At 33.3% G+C, this 20,677-nt stretch overlaps 1 protein-coding gene across 3 annotated transcripts in view; it reads right to left on the reverse strand.

Annotated features, from left to right (window-relative positions):
- The window catches only part of LOC108684517, a 181,087-nt gene that overhangs the window by 16,317 nt on the left and 144,093 nt on the right, over nucleotides 1-20,677 (reverse strand). The window lies entirely within an intron of this gene.

Here is a 20,677-nt window from a genome sequence, read left to right on the forward strand (position 1 = left end):
CTCTCTCTCTCTCTCTCTCTCTCTCTCTCTCTCTCTACTACCATCCTCCCTTTCGCTCTTTCCCCTCAACCCCTTTCTCATTCTCCGTCTTTGTCTCATCTCGCTCTTCTCTCACCATTCCTCCTCAACCCCCGCATATCCTCTTTCCCCATCCTACCACGCGCCTCATTCCGTCGTCCCCACTTATTCGCTCGCTGTGCTTCTCCCCCGACGTGTGTTTCTCTTCTCTTCCCCCTTGGCTCGCGACCGGCGCTAGCGATGGGCCCGATCCAATTCCCCGCGAGCTGTAATTTTCAATCGATTCGCAAGCAGCTCTCGTCGTCGAAAGCCATCGACAGACATTAGAATAATCGCTGTCCGATCTAATAATTGAATCATGCTCGCATCACTTTTCGTTACTTCGCGTTAATTTCTTGCGCGACGTTGCGTTAAATAAAACTTCAAAGCATATTTTTCGTTTGAGGAACAGATAATGCCTTGAAAATTTTCTTTACTACGATTTAAATTTACAAACTTGATTTCTTCTTTCTAATTTGTTGGTTAATTTAATTCTGCCAAAATTATTAATAGTCCTTTAGAACTATTTTATTTTTATTGTAAAAAACATAGCTGCTGAAAATAAAAAATAAAAAATTTCATATTTTATATTCGCTTCACATATATTTACATTATACATTTCAATATATCAATATTTAATATGTACATCAATATATATGTATATTCGATACATTTTATATTTAAATATATCAAATTTTATTACGAAACTAGCTTAAAAATATTTTATCCATGTTGATCATGTATTGGGTTGGAATAAAAGTTTGTAGTGCTACGAATTTCAAAATTCAAGCAGCTACAACTTCGTTAAAAGTGAACGAAATTTAAATAAAAAAAAAAAAAGTTTTTAAAATCTACTTTTGAAAGGTTATTACATTTTTGAGTTTCTATAAGTTTGGTAATTTTTATCTGTAGAAAACTACGAACAGGATAAAAAATGGCAATTAAATTATTATTTACAGATTTCGTATTAAGATCCTTTTATAAGATTCCAATAAGCATCCAAATTGTTAAATTACTTGTGATATTATTACTCCGGCTTCGGTTTAGATTGTATTCCAAGATCGACGAATACTTAGCTTGAATTGGAAATTGTATAAATTCACAAAAAGAAATATGATTAGGAAAAACCGTCCTGATCGAATACAGCTTTTTCCATTTACGCAAAAAAATGGGAATTTTTCTTTTCATTTTGTGTCTTTTTGTCAAGTGTCTGAAAAATTTGCAAAAATTTTCAATTTACTAACGTGAAAATTTTCTCTATAAAATTGTTTTGTAAAAATGTTTCTAAAATTTTTTGTTACGAGTTATCGAGTATTAAATAAAAGGAGCATTTTGACTTTGAATACTACATAACTCTGTCAAAAAGTACCATAAATTATAATTGAAAAAAACAAAATCTTAAAGCTGAAATTTTGTTCTATCAAATGGTAATTACATCAAATTTTTGTTAACAAAACGTGCAGGCATAATACGAGTGAAGTGCTAACGTAATAGTGCCACAAACTTTTGTTCCAACCCAATATTATATTTACATTATTTGAACATTTACATTATTTGAACTCTGCAAAATGTTCCGTAAAATATATAAAGTAATTTTACAATCGATTAAGCACACGAATTGTCACGAATCCATAATGGTGAAATTATTACAAGAAAGGCGCACAATGTGTATCTTACTAAAATCAGAATAATTTGCAGTAGACTCTACGAAGCAATTTTTGAATGCAAGGGATTTAATTCTACGGAAGAGAAGGTCGCGACTTCGGAGAGGTCGCGGTTAACCTTCCGTCGAGATACTTCAACGGAAAAAAGTATCGATACCGTTTGAATCACGCTTGATTCCATCGCTGCGTCCTACGCGCGTCCGCGCGTGCCAATTCGTCCTGCTTCTCCTCTTTCCCCTTTCTCATTCTCTCTCCTTCTCCTCCCCCCTTCTCTCTCTCTCTCTCTCTCTCTCTCTCTCTCTCTCTCTCTCTCTCTCTCTCGTCGCGAATATATTCAATATTGAAAATAAACCTTGCACGGGAGAACAGACGAAAAATTATGATTGAATATGAAATATATCACGAAATATATGTCGACATGAAATCAACCTCTGAAAAGATTGTTATAATTCTTTATCATAATTTATTCAGAGGCATAACGTATTCTTAAACTGTCTTAAAATCTCCTGATATACTTTGTGAGCTTATCATCTTGAAATTTCGTAGAACTGATGCAAACATATTCTTTTATTCTGTCACAATTTCCATACTCTGAAATACAAGTTTTCATTAGATAGAAAATTTCTTTTACGTGTTTTGAGAAACTCATTATTGAGATTGGTTCATATCAATCAGAAACAAATTTTTTCGAAGCTTTTAGTGAATTTATTATGGGCGATTTCCTAGGAGTGTTCAAATTTTGTGGAGAATTCCGAAGTTTACGAGACGGTTATTCTACTTGCCGAACATGATTTCGCTGATCGATTGTTTTTGTTCGCGTTTGCGGCGGCGCGGGCGCCAGCGACCGTGAGTTTTCGCCACAAGCACGATGTAATTCAATTTTGAAGTTCGCAGAATCGTGGATTTAACGGAAAACAGCATTGTTAACGGCATGCGAAACAAATGTATCGGTTTGAAGTTAGAGTACTTTGTCAAAAGTTGGTCTCATCGTGTGAAAACTTGGTGATGATATTCATTCCGCATATCCGCATAAAAAAAAAAAAAAAAAAAAAAAGGAAATTCATTGAGTATTCTTACAGCATAGCAATTTTTTCATAAAATCTCTTGCTTTTCCACGTAAAAGAGTTACCATCACAACGGTAATGAATTTCGATGAAACGCGAGACTGGGAGATTTCACTTTTCCGGCATGTATCCTTTTGACTTCCGCATTTCGCGCGAGAAGCGGGAGAGCGTGTGTAGCATCGTCACGATTGTTCTAACGCGGTGTAGCCGAATGCGATGAGGCGAGGCGAGGCGAGGCGAGGCGAGGCGAGGCGAGGCGAGGCGAAGCGACGCGACGCGACGCGACGCGCCGGCTGCAGTTGAACCCTTCGGCGCGGTGCGCAGCGGCGACGCGACGCGGTGCACACGCACACGCACACGCACACGCACACGCACACGAATACGCCGCGACAGCGAGTCCACGCACCGCACCACGCTGTCCCGTCTGTCGAATCAGAGTGATAATGTATTCCGACGTTGCTACGGCGATTCATACGAGGATGTGGCCCTAAACACACCGATAACCTAACCTGTCAATTCGATACGCAATTAACATATAGAAAAATAATGTCTTTTTCTTCGCAATGAAAGCAAAACTTTTTTAAAGATCTCAGCATAATCATTAAATTGTCAAGAGAAAATTAATGATTCTTTGTATTTGTATAGTTTTAAAATATACGCAATAAATGTAGATAGGTATGTAGAAAAATATATGCAATCGAACGATTGACGAAAATAGACTCAATGTGTTTTTTATTTTCGTTAATCTTTCGATCACATATTTTTCTACTCTTATCGCGGATATTATTGTTAAATTTATTTATCCTTTAGTCAAATTCAAGTCACACAAAATTAAAGAAATATACATATAATAAGTACATACAATAAATTATCAGTTCCAAGAATTATTGATTATGTTATTTCGATTTATTCACGACAAATGAGATATCATTAATATTGACAATGAGTGGTATGAGACATCACAAACGATATTTCGTACAGCTGCTAGCATACATACTAAAGAGTGGGATGAAGAAGGAGGTCTTAAACCAAGACTTGGGTGGGGTTAATTATCAATATGAGAAGAGGGGAGTAGAGGAGCGAGCAGAGGGAGGCAAACTGCATCATTAGGCTTTCAAAGGAAGCTAAAAAATTTAAAAGAGACCGAGAGATTTACCTAGAGATTGAAGAAAATTTTTACATTACAAGGAATTACAAAACGATAACTTATAAACGATGGAAATTAAACGTTATTTTTTAATATGTTGTACGTTACTGTATTTGAGTATACATTTATTAACAATAATACAGCTCTTCTCTCACTTGTAATTTGATATTTATCCTTCTTCCTTCTTAATAACAGATAGTAATAAATCCTTTATTGAAAAAGGCAATCTTTTCATTTCTAAATGACCTTTTGCATTATACATAGTCGCTGGATATAATTTTACAAACGTATATTATATCAAGATATAAATAAAGGTGAATCACGTCCACCATATTATTAGCATAGCAACGAAAGTTTCTATCTGCGTAATATCATCTCGTATCCAGCACTTCTTTATCTCGCGCCTCTCACCAAACTTCTTAAATGGGCTTTTGTAACTTAAATGAAAATAGATTCCAAGAGAGAAACGTGTGTTTTGAGTGAGAAAAGGAAAAGAGATAGGCGTGTATACTGAGAAAATTTTAGTTAACATTTCAGCGTGACAGTAAAAGATGTTTTCGTATATACGGTCGTTGTACGCGGTTATAATTCTTATCGTTTATCTAAAGCTAGTCATGTAAATTCATAAGGCATAAGATATAATTAAAAAATAATAATATAAAAAATAACCGATTAAAATTCGTTCAACCATTCGACCACCGATAATAAATATATATGCTCACAAAACGCTATTGATTAGATAACGTCTTTGTATTTTTTAATTACGCTTCATTACAAACTAAAATTCACTGTACAAATGACTACTAATTGTAAAATAACTGAAAAAGAAGAAAACAGATGAAGAATCAGAGAACAGAATAAATCCGCGATACTGCAGTTGACATATTCGTCGAGCGTACATAACACATTCATACGCAGAACGGGATATGTAGCGTCTCGACGCAGTGGTGGTCAATGTATTTATATAAATATTGCAAAATCGAAAGTAATTGTGTGCCAAAAAATGTTTGAGAACATTCATTAAAATGCGAGAACATCCATTTTGATGAAACTTGCGTCAGAAAAAAAAATGCATTACAATATATTTGCAATAATAAAATATCAGGATTTGTTGCGAAACAAAAGAAAAAAATTCCTTTTTTCAATTTTCTCTGACTATTGCCAAAAAGGAGCATTAAATAAAAATAAAGATAACAATATTGAAGTTTTTTTATGAGCTACAATAAAAAATAAATGAAAAACATAATAAAAACCTTTTATATTTATTTTTTAAAAACATTTTTAAGACGAAAAGTTTCAATGTTGTGCTTTTGGAAGGAACATATTTATCTTTTCATCTCTTCGATATCTTGAATTCTATCAAACATAATTTTTAATTTCTTCATTTTTAATTCCTTCATCATTTTGTCAAATCCTTTTTTCTTAAGTTTCCGTTTTTCTTTAAATTTTGAGTCTATTTTGCTCTTTTAACAGAATTATTAGCACTTAAATAGAAAAAAAATCTCTGACTTTTCTTATTTTTTCGTATTTTTTAATTTTTTAAATTTTCTGATTTTTCGTGGGTTTCCTAGTTTTTCCTAACTGTTATCTCTGATTGTATAGGTATTTATAATTAAAAAAAAAACTAACAACTCTGAAAGAATTTATGATTAAAAGCAGATTGACAAAATGGGAAATTACAAACAATAGAGAGAGAGAGAGAGAGAGAGAGAGAGAGAGAGAGAGAGAGAGAGAGATAACAGAATTTTTAAATATTTTCAGAATTTTTACTTTTATCATATTTTGAATTTGGATAGATAGAATTATTACGTCGAATCGAATGGAAGCAAGAGAAGCAAATAACATGTTCGGTGCAATGTATTTTTCGACAACATACGAGTACATGTTGAAAGTTTGCATGTATTTATCTGCATCGCACGTTTGTTCTTTTAAAAGCTAACAATACAAAATGTAAACCGAACACTTTTGCAATACGATCGTAACAATACCAGCATGATTTCAATGTGCCGCATAGAGACGAGCAAACACAATTAGAGATAATAATAAACCGTTGTCGAGCGAAATGCGTTTGTCGCAAAATTAAAAAAAATAAATGCATTGACAGGATCGATAGAATTAATCAGAATCAACGCCAAGTAATATGAATCAGCGTTATTGAGAGCCGCTGGGAAGCATAAATCACTGTTAGATTAAACCCTGGAGCACGCAGTAGTAGATGGGCGAATGGTATGCTTTCAGGAAATATAGGGTGACCCAAAAGTTCCGATCCATACTTCATTGATTTGCAAGATAATCGCTATTAGCTGATGTCGAGTCAAATTGAGCATCAAATCTATCAAATTTATTTAATGAAATATTGTTTCGAATATTATTACTATTATTATAAAGTAAATTATTATACAATAAATAATTTACTTATTCGAGAAGTTTAAAAATATGTTTTTTAATATATCTATAATTATTAACAAGTAATTTCATGCTATAAATCAAATTAGATGCGACTGATTGTTTTATGTAGCATCATAAGCTGATTAGATAAAGATTATTATTATTATTATTATCTTTACAAATATTAGAAAAACATTACATATTACAAATATTATTAAAGATAAAGAAAAGTATCTATCAATCATCAATTGTTATATTTCCCTAGAATATTTTCATTAGAAATCTGTAAGTGAATTTGAAGTCGGACATTTTGCGTCGAAGAATAACTCGAAAGTAATTTATGAAACATTGTAAAACTCGTAGATTAACGATCGATTATTCCTCGTTACATGAAGCAATTGTTTTATAATTTTTTTTCGCTCGTGCAGAACATATTTCCGAAATTGTAAAATTACTATTAAACGAGACAATTAAAATCAGGCCAGCAATTAAAACGTGCGTAATAGAGACTTCTCGTCGTAGCAAAAGTCGAACCTTAATTCGAGAGCGATAAACGGGTTTTTGCACAATTCGACTATTCTGAATAAAAACAGAACTACCTTGGTATATCGTGCACGAGCTCGGGCTAAAAGGAATTTGATTATGCTCGATGGTTTACACACGGTGCTTCTGGATCGATGCAGCCTCGTGGCTCCCTCCTTCTTCTCCCCCCCCCCTTTCCCTCTCTCCCTCCCTTTCTTCCCCTCTCACTCTCTCCCTCTTATCAGCCCTCTTCGTCTCTCGTCCGTTCCTCTCCTTTGCACCATTTGCCCTTTCGCCTTTTTCGTCCGTTGCATATTATATATAGCTCCAAGTATTGCCGTGTAGTATGCAAATATGCACATGGACGTGCACACAAAAATATTTGACCGTACTTCTTATTTTAATTTAAATTTATACCATGCCGTTTTCCGCGCAGATAACGATATAACATCATTCTCGCTGGTGATCCGATAAATATTAAATGGTAAATACGGTTTATCAACGATGCGGTATGCCAAGAAGATGACGTTGAGAGGAAAGGTGTTTCTTTCCTGAGACATGCATTTTAATATGCGGTACAGTATAAACTTCTCTATATCATGTAATATAAGAGATTAACTAAAAGTAACTCGAGATGTATTTCATTAAATGGTAGGAAACGCTGAGACGATTAAACATAATTGATTACAGTCCTTCGCCCTGCTGTTATAAACAGAGCTTTATCGATTTATTATGTACGTAATGTCGCTTCACAAAAGCCAGTTTATAGCATGCCATCAAATTATTAAAATCATACACACACACACACACACACACACACACACGCGCGCGCGCGCGCAAAGAGAGAGAGAGGGGGGAGGGGGGGGGGCATTTGCTAATAAGCTTTTGGAATGACAGGCTCGTGTCTCCGAAATTAATTAAATTAATATTTATCAGAATATTATAAATGCTAATACGATGAGAGATGGAGATATGTAGCGATCGATAATGAAATAAAATGTGTTCGTTATTTGCATTAAATTTTTTTCATCTTTTATCGTAGACTATAATTAAACACATGCAGCATTTCATTAATTAATGATAAAATTGTACATGTCTGTAAAGTTCGTTCAAACTCCCTACTCATAGATGGAGTACCCAGTGCGACGATCGTTTCTTCCTGTATAAGTCGTGCCGAGAACTGCAATAACAGAGGGGGTCGAGCAGTTGCTTCTTTAATTCAATAACCTCGTGAAACTGATACGAAACGTCCACATTGGAAAATTGCAGCAACGCTCTCGGCGATCGATACTTGCGCAGCATTTCAGATTAAAACGAACAGCGATTTTTTTATATTCACTCAGTTAATTTAAACACATTTTGCAGAAATTACATTATACATAAAATTTATATATAATGTTTGAAAGAGAGATACAAAGAGAGAAATATACATATATTTCAACAAATATCGCTGTAATATGTATCTATATATACATTTTGTGAACTCCATCCTCGATAAATCACAAATGAAATATATTATAAAAAAATGACGAATCACAAATGAAATATTTCATAAAAATGACGCAGAGGTATTGAGATTTTATCATTCTGTAAATATGAGCGCGCACGTACGCACGCACATCTCTGAATTGTTATTGATGATCTCTTCGAGAAGAGTGGACATTAGTTATTCAGACGTAAATAAAAGACGATTTTATGAGAAGATTCTGTTTGAAAATAAATTTAGTCGAATATATCTTTGAATTTGCACTCCGGCGAAATGTCTGACTATATCAAATGCAAACGAGTATATTCAACTGCGCGCAACGATTGTCGACCGTCGTCTTTCTGTCCCCTTCTTCACTATAGATTGTCGTAACCATGGGATTTCTGAGAGCGAGTGAATTATCGTACTAACGCTTTAATTATCCACATCAAAGTATATTTTCATGCTAAAATACGTTTGCCTTGACAAGTATACAGATTAATTTAATTTAAAACATTGGATATAATTCCTTAATGTAATTTTTATTGTTGGAAAGAATGTTTTTGTTAAAGCATTAAAAAATTTAAATAAATTCACAGATCTGAAAATAATTTTATTGGAGTATCAATTTTGTATGAAATTCAAATATGACGAGAAATGCTGCAAAAATTTTAACATTCTAGCAACCAGTTTGTTCTACGTAATTATTTTGATGTAATTCAGCAAAATTATTTTCAGATCTGTGTCTAGCTAAATTTTTAGATATTTTATCAAAATCGCTTCCATTAATTCATGTAAATGATAAATTTTGAATAAATTTGTACAACTTAAATTTGTACAAAAAGTGCAATTTTCCCTTTGGAAGTAAATTAAAAGTAAAATTAAATATATATGGAATAAAAGCAGTACGAGATTTTTGAAAGAGAACATCTCGATAGACAAAGTAAAGTTCCTATAGAAAATTAAATGAGATTATTTGGCAGAAAAGATTATATGATTTCATATACTCGCTATTTTTTTTATTATATGTTATTATTTTTAAAAGTGTGATAAATTTATGCGATCTCGAAACCTGCATTTCGTGCAACTTTGTTGTCGTTATTGGCAAGACTTGAAACGTGCGAAGGCCTTGCAGCCGGATGAGAAAGCGTGTGCAGTCGATGCACGCGTGTTAGTATTCACGCAAGGTCAAGATGATTCGTGCCTCCGATTGATCATATTCTTTTACAACTCTTGTATCATATTGTGAAACGTTTCAAGGACGAATCTATACGTACGCAAAAATGTAATGATTTGCGCGACGTCTTTAAATGAGACTTTTCGGATTATCTGTGCTTTTCTATACGCGTTTCATCGTGTAACGAAACTTCACGCGAGATTAATATAATATATAATAAATACCAATACGTACATCAAATCGGATGTAATTGTTTCGCTGATTGTGGAATCTATCTCATTCTATTCGGTAATCTCGACATTGTAAGGCATTGCTTTCCAGAAACAAGTTTCGATGAGAAGACGCACGTAGGTATATTCTTCATTTTTTTTCCGCGAAGAAGTGCCGAGAATATTTTAATAAACGATATTATACGACGAGAGATATGTAATGCGAAAAGAATTGGAGGCATTAAGAATCAGTAGAACATACAGAAAGATTTGAGAATAATATTTCTCATCTTGAAAGCAGAACTTTTTGACTTAGAAATATGATGTATCCGAAAAGAATATTATAGTTTTGCGTCAAGTATCTAAAAGTTTAAGTGAATACCCATAGATCTGAAGATAAATTTTGTTAGACTATCAAAATAATTATGTAGGGCGCTCAAGCTAGAATATCCACATTTTTTTGCAGTATTGCTTGAGTTTTCTACACAAATATTTTGATAGATCAAGATAGAACAAAATTTCTTTCAGATCGATATCTAATAATAGCTAAATTTTTATATATTTCAACAAAATCATTCATTCTGTGTGTAGATATATATTATTTTGTTATTAATTGTGATTTTAATTGCATGTTTAATGTAGAAACTTATTATCGTTGATCGTTACAGTAAAGAAATTCCAAAGTATGACGTGTCGTACACGGTAAGAAATTAGAATTGAAGTAAAGTAGTAACAATATATCTACCATTTCTTATAATTATCACTGTTAAACATAATTTACAACTTCTTTAAAAGAATTATGTAGATTATGCAAGGAATATAAATTATATAAAGAAGATATTTTATCTATGACAGTCGAATTATCTCGGCGACGAGCAATTTCATGAATATTTATGAAAATGTATGAAAGCGTTACGAGAACATGATGTATCTCGCTTGTTTCAATTTCCGTACATAAGATTATTTGTTCGAATTTATTAGAAATTATAATCATATAATAAATATTATGAAAAAATATACAGGGCGTTATCGCAATCAATGTTTGTTGAAAAAAATCGAGAGACACGAAACGCTCACTGATACTTACAATACTTTCCGTTTCAGCTGTGTCTTTAGTAAGATATCTCTTTAGTAAAATAAACTAATTAACAATCTCGCGTAAGGTACATTACACCTATGGCTATTACGAGAAAAGAAAAGTGAATAAACTAACGAAAAAAATTTTCTTGCGTAAAAAGGTAACAAAAAAAATTTTTTCCGAGGATACAATCGTGCCGCTTATTTAAATTAAAAATCTTGTCCCCAGTTGAAACAATGCCCGACGTGACGCCATTACCGCAACTCGCCCTTTTCACCCGTATATATACGCGATAATCATCCCATTGTGAGCAATGCCGGAAACGGCGTAATGCCAGGATGTCTCGTCTCGATCTTCGAGGTAATTAAAAATGGTTCAGCGGCCACGACGTTGCACGCGGAAAAGCGCAACGGACCGCGTGAGAACCACTTTGTTTCCTGTTTTAGATTCCACGAAAGGCGAAATCGGCATGGCTCAATCGCTAATTGCGCACGGAAGTTCTGCTAATGAACTGATATGATAACGATAAGACTTTTTTTTTACTCGCGTCGGCGAGTTACGAAAATTTTAAAAATATAAAAGCAAATTTAAAAGAATATATAAATTTAATTTTTTTTAGAAGAAAATAAATTAAATGTTATCTAACGTTGTACGTGTATATATACATATATATAAAGAGATAATTGATAATAATAATAATAATATTGTAATTCTAATTGAAGACCTGTATAATCGGAAAATTTGTGTTGAAAATATTTATGTTACGTTTCACGTTCCATCTACATTTTTGTGTTAATTTAATATAAAAATAAATATGTTAAGAAGTAACACACATATTATATAATATAAATAAATATTATAAATATATATTACAATAATAAAATGAATATTATATAAAAAATTAACACAAAAAAGTAACATTGAGGTAATTATAAGCAAAATATGCTTGTGGAAGGATATTTTCTGATAATGAATAAAATTAATTTTTATTCATTATTAAATTAATATATTTAAATTAATATATTTCGATAAAATTAACGTTTGCAATTTGTTAAATTAACTTATTTTATTTATTTCACTTAGTTTTAAAATACATTATTGTTGTGTTAATTATTTATTTATTCATAACTTGTATTATTTTAATTTAAGAAAAGTTGAATAGCAATTTAACTCAAAATATTCAAATATAACAATAACACAATCACACATCATGTTAAATTAACACTCGCATAGTATAAAATTTAATAAAAATTTTAACAAAGACCAATTTTGACACAAACACAAAATGTTTTCTACTGTGTGGGAGAAATAAATAAGTTCCGTGTAAATAAAGGCAATGAAAAATATCTTGAATGTATAATAATCACATCCTAGTGAAGCTTCGACGATTATATGACCAACGGATGCCAATTAGGAAACGGTTAATGAGCATGGAAATTAATGAGGCTAATACTCAATCGGAATATCGGAGTAACGTGCTTCGAATGTGCAAGATGAGGAAAGTTCTTGTAGCGGCAGTGACCGAACCTTTACGTTCGCCATCAAGTTGAAAGCTATTCTATAAGTCTTAAACATAAGACTACATGCATAACGTGATGCAGTCATGCAACATTGGTGCAGTGCTATTCCTGCATCATGACTCGTTCCAGTGGTTCTCCATCGATTTTAAAACAAATTCGATTAATTCAATTCGCTTACTTGTTTGTTTCATGTATATACATACGTTTGTATCATATACAAATATATGAAAAAAAGATATATAAGATTATTAAATATTTTTATCAATTTCAGATTGCGCGTGCGCACGCATTAGATATTTCTCTGATCTTACACACATTTATAAGATAACCGGACCCCTATTTGACTTAGTATGTCTTATATCCTCCTACTAATATATCCTTCTCATTATTTATCGGTGAATTCAACAAACTGCAGTTGAGCAATCTACTGAATTTACTGTCGTGAATCGCACTATCCGTCTGACTCGATTGTTCAGTTTGTTCATTCTGTTATTAAAACAAAATACAGAATGTCGTAGTCATGAATGATGTAATATTTCGTAGGTAATTGCATTCTATAACATTATTACATTAAGAGATAATTATTGACGTCCATAGTTCATTTTATTACAGTTTTGTGTTTACACCTTACAATAGTGTATTTAGTTTATATTTTCGTCACAACGTTTTATTTATAACTAAAGAGGAAACTCTTTGTGAGATGAAACTAATATGATCAACCTAGTATAGGTATATAGAGTGCAGTATATGTATATGTATTGTAATATTTTTTAAAATTGAAAGCTGAATATTTTATTATTATAGATTTGCTAACTAAAAAAAAAAGTGGAAAAAGTGGATAAGTAAATATAATAAATAGATGAATCAATTGTTTGCAAAATAGATTTTTGTGTATTGTTATCATGTCAATAAATATGTTAATAAATTTAAAAAAGCAACATTTTATTTCCACTTTATTTCCCATTTTTCAAACATTATTTTATGAGAAAGAGGAAAATATATACAATGTACTACTTAGGTCATATTGGATATATATGTGCCCAGCTTAAATGCCATTTTCTTAAAATCTTCACTACACTTATATAAATATTTAATTTAGCGCGAGACAACTATCGTGTCTCCTGAAAATGTCTTATATTTCTTTTTAATATTCAGAAATGTTTTTTCTTTTGAATCTAATCATCAGCTTTCAATTTTAAACTCAACAAAAAATTAAACAAAAATCGCTCAGGCGATTTATATAGGTCCGATTACCTTATAAAAATGTGAACAATACACGTAGAAAAGTTTCATCGATAATAACGCGTCAACCGCAGGACGAAGGAGAAAATATTTTACCTAAATAAGGCGGAAGATCGCGTTCGTCCTTTGTAGCGATGTAAAAGTAATAAGCAAATTCTGGTTTGACTCGCCTCCCCTTTATCCTCGGTTACTTTATCCACCCTTTGAGCACACCTCGGACAATTCCTATGCCGCCGCGCTCCCCTCATACCGTACAAAGCGTGGCAAAAAGGGTCGCAAATTCGCATTAAAGTCGCTGTCGCGACTTCTTCCCGCCTTCCCTACATTTTCGAAGCACTCTCGTCGAGACAAGAATATATATGTATATAAGGAAACAGGACTCAAAATGTGTGTGCGTCTGTAAATATTTACGCGTTGTGTGTTATATATAAATCTATCTTCGAATTATTACATATATAAATTATTCAATATTGAATATATTATATATGTATTGAAGAATCCATGAATATGATTTTAATTTATCATTTTGATATCAACGATATTACTGAAATTAATATCAATTCTGAAACGCCTCGTGTATTGCTATAATCATACAAATCAAATGTACACAATCATTATGTAAACGTTCTCTCGAGGAGTTATTTGCGTTAATCGCAAACAGCATTTTTAAACAGCAATCGAAAATCGCAGAATCACGATTTGAAATTACGCTGGCCGGCCGGTGAAAGATAACGAGCTGCACACATCGTCTTCAGTTCTCGTGATAACGAGGGAAGCTTAACATTAAGAAAATACACACATTGATGTAACGCATGTATGTATTATCATATATGCATTATCGTTATTTCGGAAATGCGCATCCTCTGCTGCATCCTGAAAAATACTTCCGATGTAATTTTATGTAAATGTTTTCAGTATATGCAAATATTTCAAAATTTTTTAAAATTTTATTACTCGGGTGTTATTCAAATATATAAAGTATCTCGTATACAGAGGGAATATTCAGAAAATATTTCAGTAAGACATGTGTGGAAATTACGGTACAAAAGAAATCTACGCGACATCCTAAGAATACCTATCGGATATGCCATATACCCATAGGAAAAATATGTGTATATGTATATATATATATATATATATATACATACACATATTTTTCCTATGGCATAGGTATATAGGTAGATACAAGCAAAATATTCTCGAGACATCTTGCACTATAATATGGGCTATCTCAGGGTTATTATGATTTCTCAGCGAGAGACATGTCGACGAAACGTATCTCGCAGCTTTCCTTTCGTCGTGTGAGTCGAGCCTGCGCCCGCGCCATATTAAACAGCACGTTACGTCGATCGCACGTTGCACTTTGCATAAAGCGTCGCACTCGATTGTTAGTTCTATCTCATTATCAGTCAACGGACTGTCATTGCCGCCGCTCGCGCCGCGGTTGGAAGAGAAGCATCGGTGAAGCAGTCACCTACCGGCCTCGCACCCGCTATCATTTTTCAAATGCTCCCGAGTTATTCTTTCACGACGTTGATTGATGACGAAGACGTGTTCGCATAAAAGATTCCACCGGGCTGCGCCATAGCGATGAAAGGGAAGATCTAAAGGATCTTTACCCGGCTATAAATTGCTAATGTTTTATTGCTGTAATATCGCGCGATGACAGAGAGGGGAAAGGTTCTTTAGACTGTTTCGATCCGATTATGCTGGCTAGTTAATAGCCCGTAGGGCCACTGCGTAGGGATACCGCACGACGAAATTCGGAAGCGATAGAAGCGACGAAGAAACCCAGTTGTTATATACTTGTTAGTTGTTGTTGCAATGCGAGTGACTCGTTTCAAGAGCTCAACCGAGTGAAATAGTTTCAGCATAGCCTTGTCGACTAACTCGTACAAAGCGTACCGTATTAAATACATATCTTTCTCTCCTAAATATCACTTCCATGAACAATTGGCTCAACGAGAAGCTAAAAGCGAGTTGCAAACGAACCTTGTGTTTCATATTAATTCAATAGTTAGTTGTGACCGTATGTAATTTAAAATCAATACTAAAAACCAGTGCAAAACCAGTTTAATAACTTTACTTTAGAATAAAAGAATACCATTAAAAACGAATAACAGTAATATTGAATAATATTTAATAATAAATTACATGTATTATTACATTACGTCGAAATAATTAAAATAGCATAAACTGTAATATCTCTTTTACAGAATAATACGCAATATCAGCTAATATTTTACCGACCATATAATTAATACTACACTGATTAATAATTCGTTAATGCTGTTACTATTATATTAATATTGTTGCTCCAAATTACCGAGTACAAATTAATATATATATATATATATAAAAAAAAATAAATAAATAAATAAATAAATGTAGCGGCTATCGGAAATGTAGAAATTGACACTGCACCAATTACTCTGATAATTAATTCTCCACAACGAGAATTAATTCAAAAATATTGATATTACGTTACTTCGTTCGTTAGGTATACATTTATAATTACTGTACGACAAAATATTTACCTATATATAATAAATATTCAATCATGTTCACTGCTAGTTTAGTAAACAAATCCGTGCAATAATTAAGATCGGTACAGTAATTAATTGTACCTATTCTTTGCAATATACATCACGTACATTACAATTTTTATGTATGTACATATATGTATATGTAATAAAAGAGAAATAGACATTTAAATATTTGTGTATACGATTCGCAAATTAATTAATTATTATATTATTAAACATAATTGACCTCGCGTCGTGTCTAAACGCGATACAATCAAATAATGCATTCATCGACGACAACATCGTTAATCGAGTCGTTAATTATGTTACAGTGTTGTTGTTTGCATTACCATATTCCTTCGCAAGCGAGTACAATGAATAATTTTTTGCTCTCTTATCGTTAAGTTATACTCAATAATTATATGAAGAAATATTGACTGCCGTGAGCCACTCGTAAATTACAGGATACCTAATATCCTTTCGCTCTTGCAAATACTTTCGACTAATATCCAGAATAAATTCTAACTTAAGATTAATAGATGAAGAAAACGTTCGTATTTAACTTTGTAAAAAAAAGTGAAAAAGTAAAATCTATTGATGACTTTCAAAAGAAAAATAGTCAAGTTTCTGAATTATGTCCCCGGTAAAATTCCCGACATTCGACAACTTTGAATTAGTGAATCAAAGTATTCTCCGATATAGTATTGTAGTTTTCGTGCGAGTAAATCTCGCAAAGAAGAGCGAAGAGTAATTTCAAAAGATGAATACTACAATAGCTGGCAGGCAGTCAGCAGCTAAAATCTCGCGAGTATATAAGAAAGGCAAGGGAAGGAAATTTATACATCGATTTGAATATATAAAAGAAAAGGAGAGAGAGAGTTAAGGAATTATTCCGTAATGGCGGAGAACAACAAAGTTCGATGCCGAGAGAGAGAAATTTATTTTCCGAGGCAGCAAAGTAGCATTATGAGACGTTATGAGACGCGAATAAGCAACATTGTGAGAAACTTTCGGACGAGTGATTTGCCATCGTGCGAAGGGAGAATCGTTCTCTTTTTCGTCGGCAGCGAATTTCGGAACCGAAGACCTTCCGAGATTATTCTGGTCATATTAAATTCTTCAGCGAGATAGGATTCTCGCGGCACGGTGCCGCATCGCGAAAGATATTGTTGAAATCCACCTCGCATATTCCGTACTTTATATGTAGCGTGCGTTCCTGATACGAGCTATTAAAATGGAAATTTAAAAGACGAGTGCATGTGATACCGTGAAAAATATTTTAATCGATATGGCAGTAATATAGTTTAAAGAAGAAACGCATCGTTAATCGTAATAATAATTGGCATAGAAATAAATTACGTAACAACGTAGGAAAAAAGACTAAATAATTTTTATTTTGAAATCTTTACTTTCTTTCATTCTAATATCTTTATTTTCGATATACGTATACGTATTTCCTTGAAATAAGATTATTTCACGTTAACCGACATCATAATTTGCTTACACGTAGAAATTTGATTCTACACACGTAGTTACACCAAGAAAAAAATATATTTTCATTATGTAATAATAATTTTCTTAATTTGAAAGAAATAATATCGGATAATATCGGAAATAATATCGGATAGAGAATTACAATGTCTTCAAATCAACAATTAGGATAGAATATTGTTGAAATTTGAGATTATCAAATTCGTTATATAAAAAAGATTTTATATCGGTTATATAGGAATTGCAATTACAATGATTGCATTGAATAGAATATAATCGTTTTAAATTTGGAATAATTTTTTTTTTGTAAATTAAATATAAAACGTATTTGATTTTGAAACATATCCGTGAAACTGGGTTACACTCTAGTCGATGTTGTTATTTATCATTGCGTACTAAGGAGGAAATTGCAAATTAATCAAATTGGTTAAGCGAATCAATCAAGTTACCTTACCCGTCGTACGAAATTTCACGAAATTCATTCCGTACGTGCACTCTATATCTCCGCGCGAGTATAATTATGCAATTTTACTGGTATAAGAAATACGCCGGGGCGAAGTAGGTACGCTGGCGCGTCAAGCAGCCGCATTTACATCTTTATACGCTGACGGGCATTAAAGTTTGCGCATGTAGTATGCAGGGTGATTTTAGTATACCTGGCTGCGTATACATTTCCGCAAAATTCGTCAGTTTCGTTCGCATAACAGCGAACGTTTTAACATTTAACACGTTCTTCATTCAATTATATTATACTTCCTCTTTCATATTACATCTCCTGAATCCTGAACAATTTTCTCCATGGCGCTCGACATATGCGGATATTTAATGGAGGAGCGCAACTGACCTGGCACGCTGCCATATACATGTATAAGCTTATTCAAGAGAATCTGTCGAATTAGGACTACGACATGACGCCGTGTGGTTTAATTATTAAATGTTTAGCCATTCCGACGTTTATTCTTTTCCCCAAAAAAGTGGGGGGGGGGGAAAAAAAAGAAAAAAAAAAATCTTTCTTGCGCGAAGAAGCAATTGAGTTTGGAGCATATCACGAAATACGATGCGATGAGACGAGTTCACTGTAAGGTCATTGATTGACTATTAACCGAAGCTAGTTTGCGACATCTGTTGCTGTGAAAACACTAGCAGCACTAACTTTGTGACTAACCCCGCGCCTTTGTGAGAATCTATGAAATCGCCTTGATGTAGCTCTCCTCTGGATCGATAACACGCGAGAGACGTTACAGCGCCGCGCGCGCGGTTACACTACCAATCCCGGTTAAAGCTAACCGTGAGTAACGCGACTCGTCTGTTCCTAATCTATTTTATAGCTGGAGCTATATTCTCTCTCACAGAGAAACGGCGAATCGCTAACTGAGATTGGCTTATCCCTTCGCGGACAAATTTGTCGAAATGAGATTCAGTTAGGTATAGGTATATCTATAGTTGGATCAGGTAAAATAATAATGTTATCGTGCAATAATCGAAATGAATATTCCTATCAAATTCTACCGCGAATCCGCTCGAATCCACGCGGTAAGCACGGTCAAGGGTGATGAATGACGGGCGATCGAATTTCAATGGAAATTTGAGAATTTTTGTCGCGACAGCGACAAACGTTATGCTTTCGAGAGCCTCGGTCGAAACTGCAACCGCGCGTGAGGCGAGAGGAAAAAAGAATCAACGGACGCGTTTACCAGTCCTTCAAAATGGTACAACAAAATTGGAAAATTGTATTGTATTTCAGAGAGCGACGGGCAGGCGTCGAGCACGTTTACACGGACAAATATTTATATCGCGTTGACGGTTTTGTTTATAAATGGCAGCTTTTCCGTATCCGCGCCATACACACTCGAAGCCGGTGGCAAAGGTAGGAATTGAGGTTTTTACATTAAAAAAAAAATTTGTATTCTATATTTCATTCGCTGGTAACAAAACGTAAATAAATCAAACGACGTGCGCACACGCGAAAGACTTTTATGTGCTTTAAATTGATTATAATGTGTGCTTTGCTTCGCATGATGAATAATGGATTTTTCATTTCGCGAACGTGAATCATATTAAAATACGCCTGCTATATCGACAATTTCTGTCCAATTAAGAGCCCGATACATAAAACGAGCTAATTTCTTTCTTTCTTTCTTTCTTTCTTTAAAATAATAGTTTATTTCGAAACAGCTCAAAAGAGTTGCCAGCGAGCACGGGATGTTTGAATATGCACGATGCACGTTATTACGAAATATATTTCGTGATTCTCATCGGTAGTTTGTAAAGTCGGAGCAAACTCACGCGATTTCAAAGCAATACCGCCGTTATGAGCAATACCGCCCGCGAGAGCTTGACGCCTTTTGAGCAGTCCTTATTACAAATTACAGAGATTATCCGTTCAGAGATTATCAGTAGACGGGAACAAAGTCGGGAACAAAGTCGGTAATTCTGATATCGCGCGATACGAGGTGCAGATTAATCATAAGAGACTTTGCCCTTCGTCGTATCTAACGAGCAGTGCAGAGGTAGCCTTGCCTTCAACTCCGAGAGAACTCATGCGTGCGCATTTGTATGCTTTGATGACTTCCTTTTCAATACAACAACCGTAATAAAAGCGATATATAATTGCGACTGCGTTACGGTAAAAACGGTAAAATTAATGAAAGTAGAATTAAAACAAAGAAAAAAAAATTGGTTGCGGCAAGCGCAAGTAAAATTTTACATTTTGAGTTTAATTTATTCAAAAGTATTCTACTATTTGGTAATAGCGATTTGGTAAGTAGCTATCTGGTATATAGTAATTTAACTAACTAACTAATTAATTTGGTCGTTCCCAAAGGAATGACTAAATAATGGCATTCCTTGAAGTAAATTCTATCCGGAACCTGATCGCTGCAACGTGTGATCTAACAAATTACATAGTGAAAAACATTTTGTATTTGTGTTAAAATTGGTCGATATACAAATTTTTTTTATATTGAATTTTTAAAACATATTCAAATGTTAATTTAATGTATTATTTGAATTTTACGTTAAATTTATATTCAACATTTAGTGTTAAAATAAAGCAAATTTATAAATAAATCAACAAATAATATAAAAATATATGATATATTTAAAACGTAAATTTTTATATAATATAT

The sequence above is a fragment of the Atta colombica genome, unplaced genomic scaffold (assembly GCF_001594045.1).
Source record: "Atta colombica isolate Treedump-2 unplaced genomic scaffold, Acol1.0 scaffold135, whole genome shotgun sequence".
NCBI classification, from domain to species: Eukaryota; Metazoa; Arthropoda; class Insecta; order Hymenoptera; family Formicidae; genus Atta; species Atta colombica.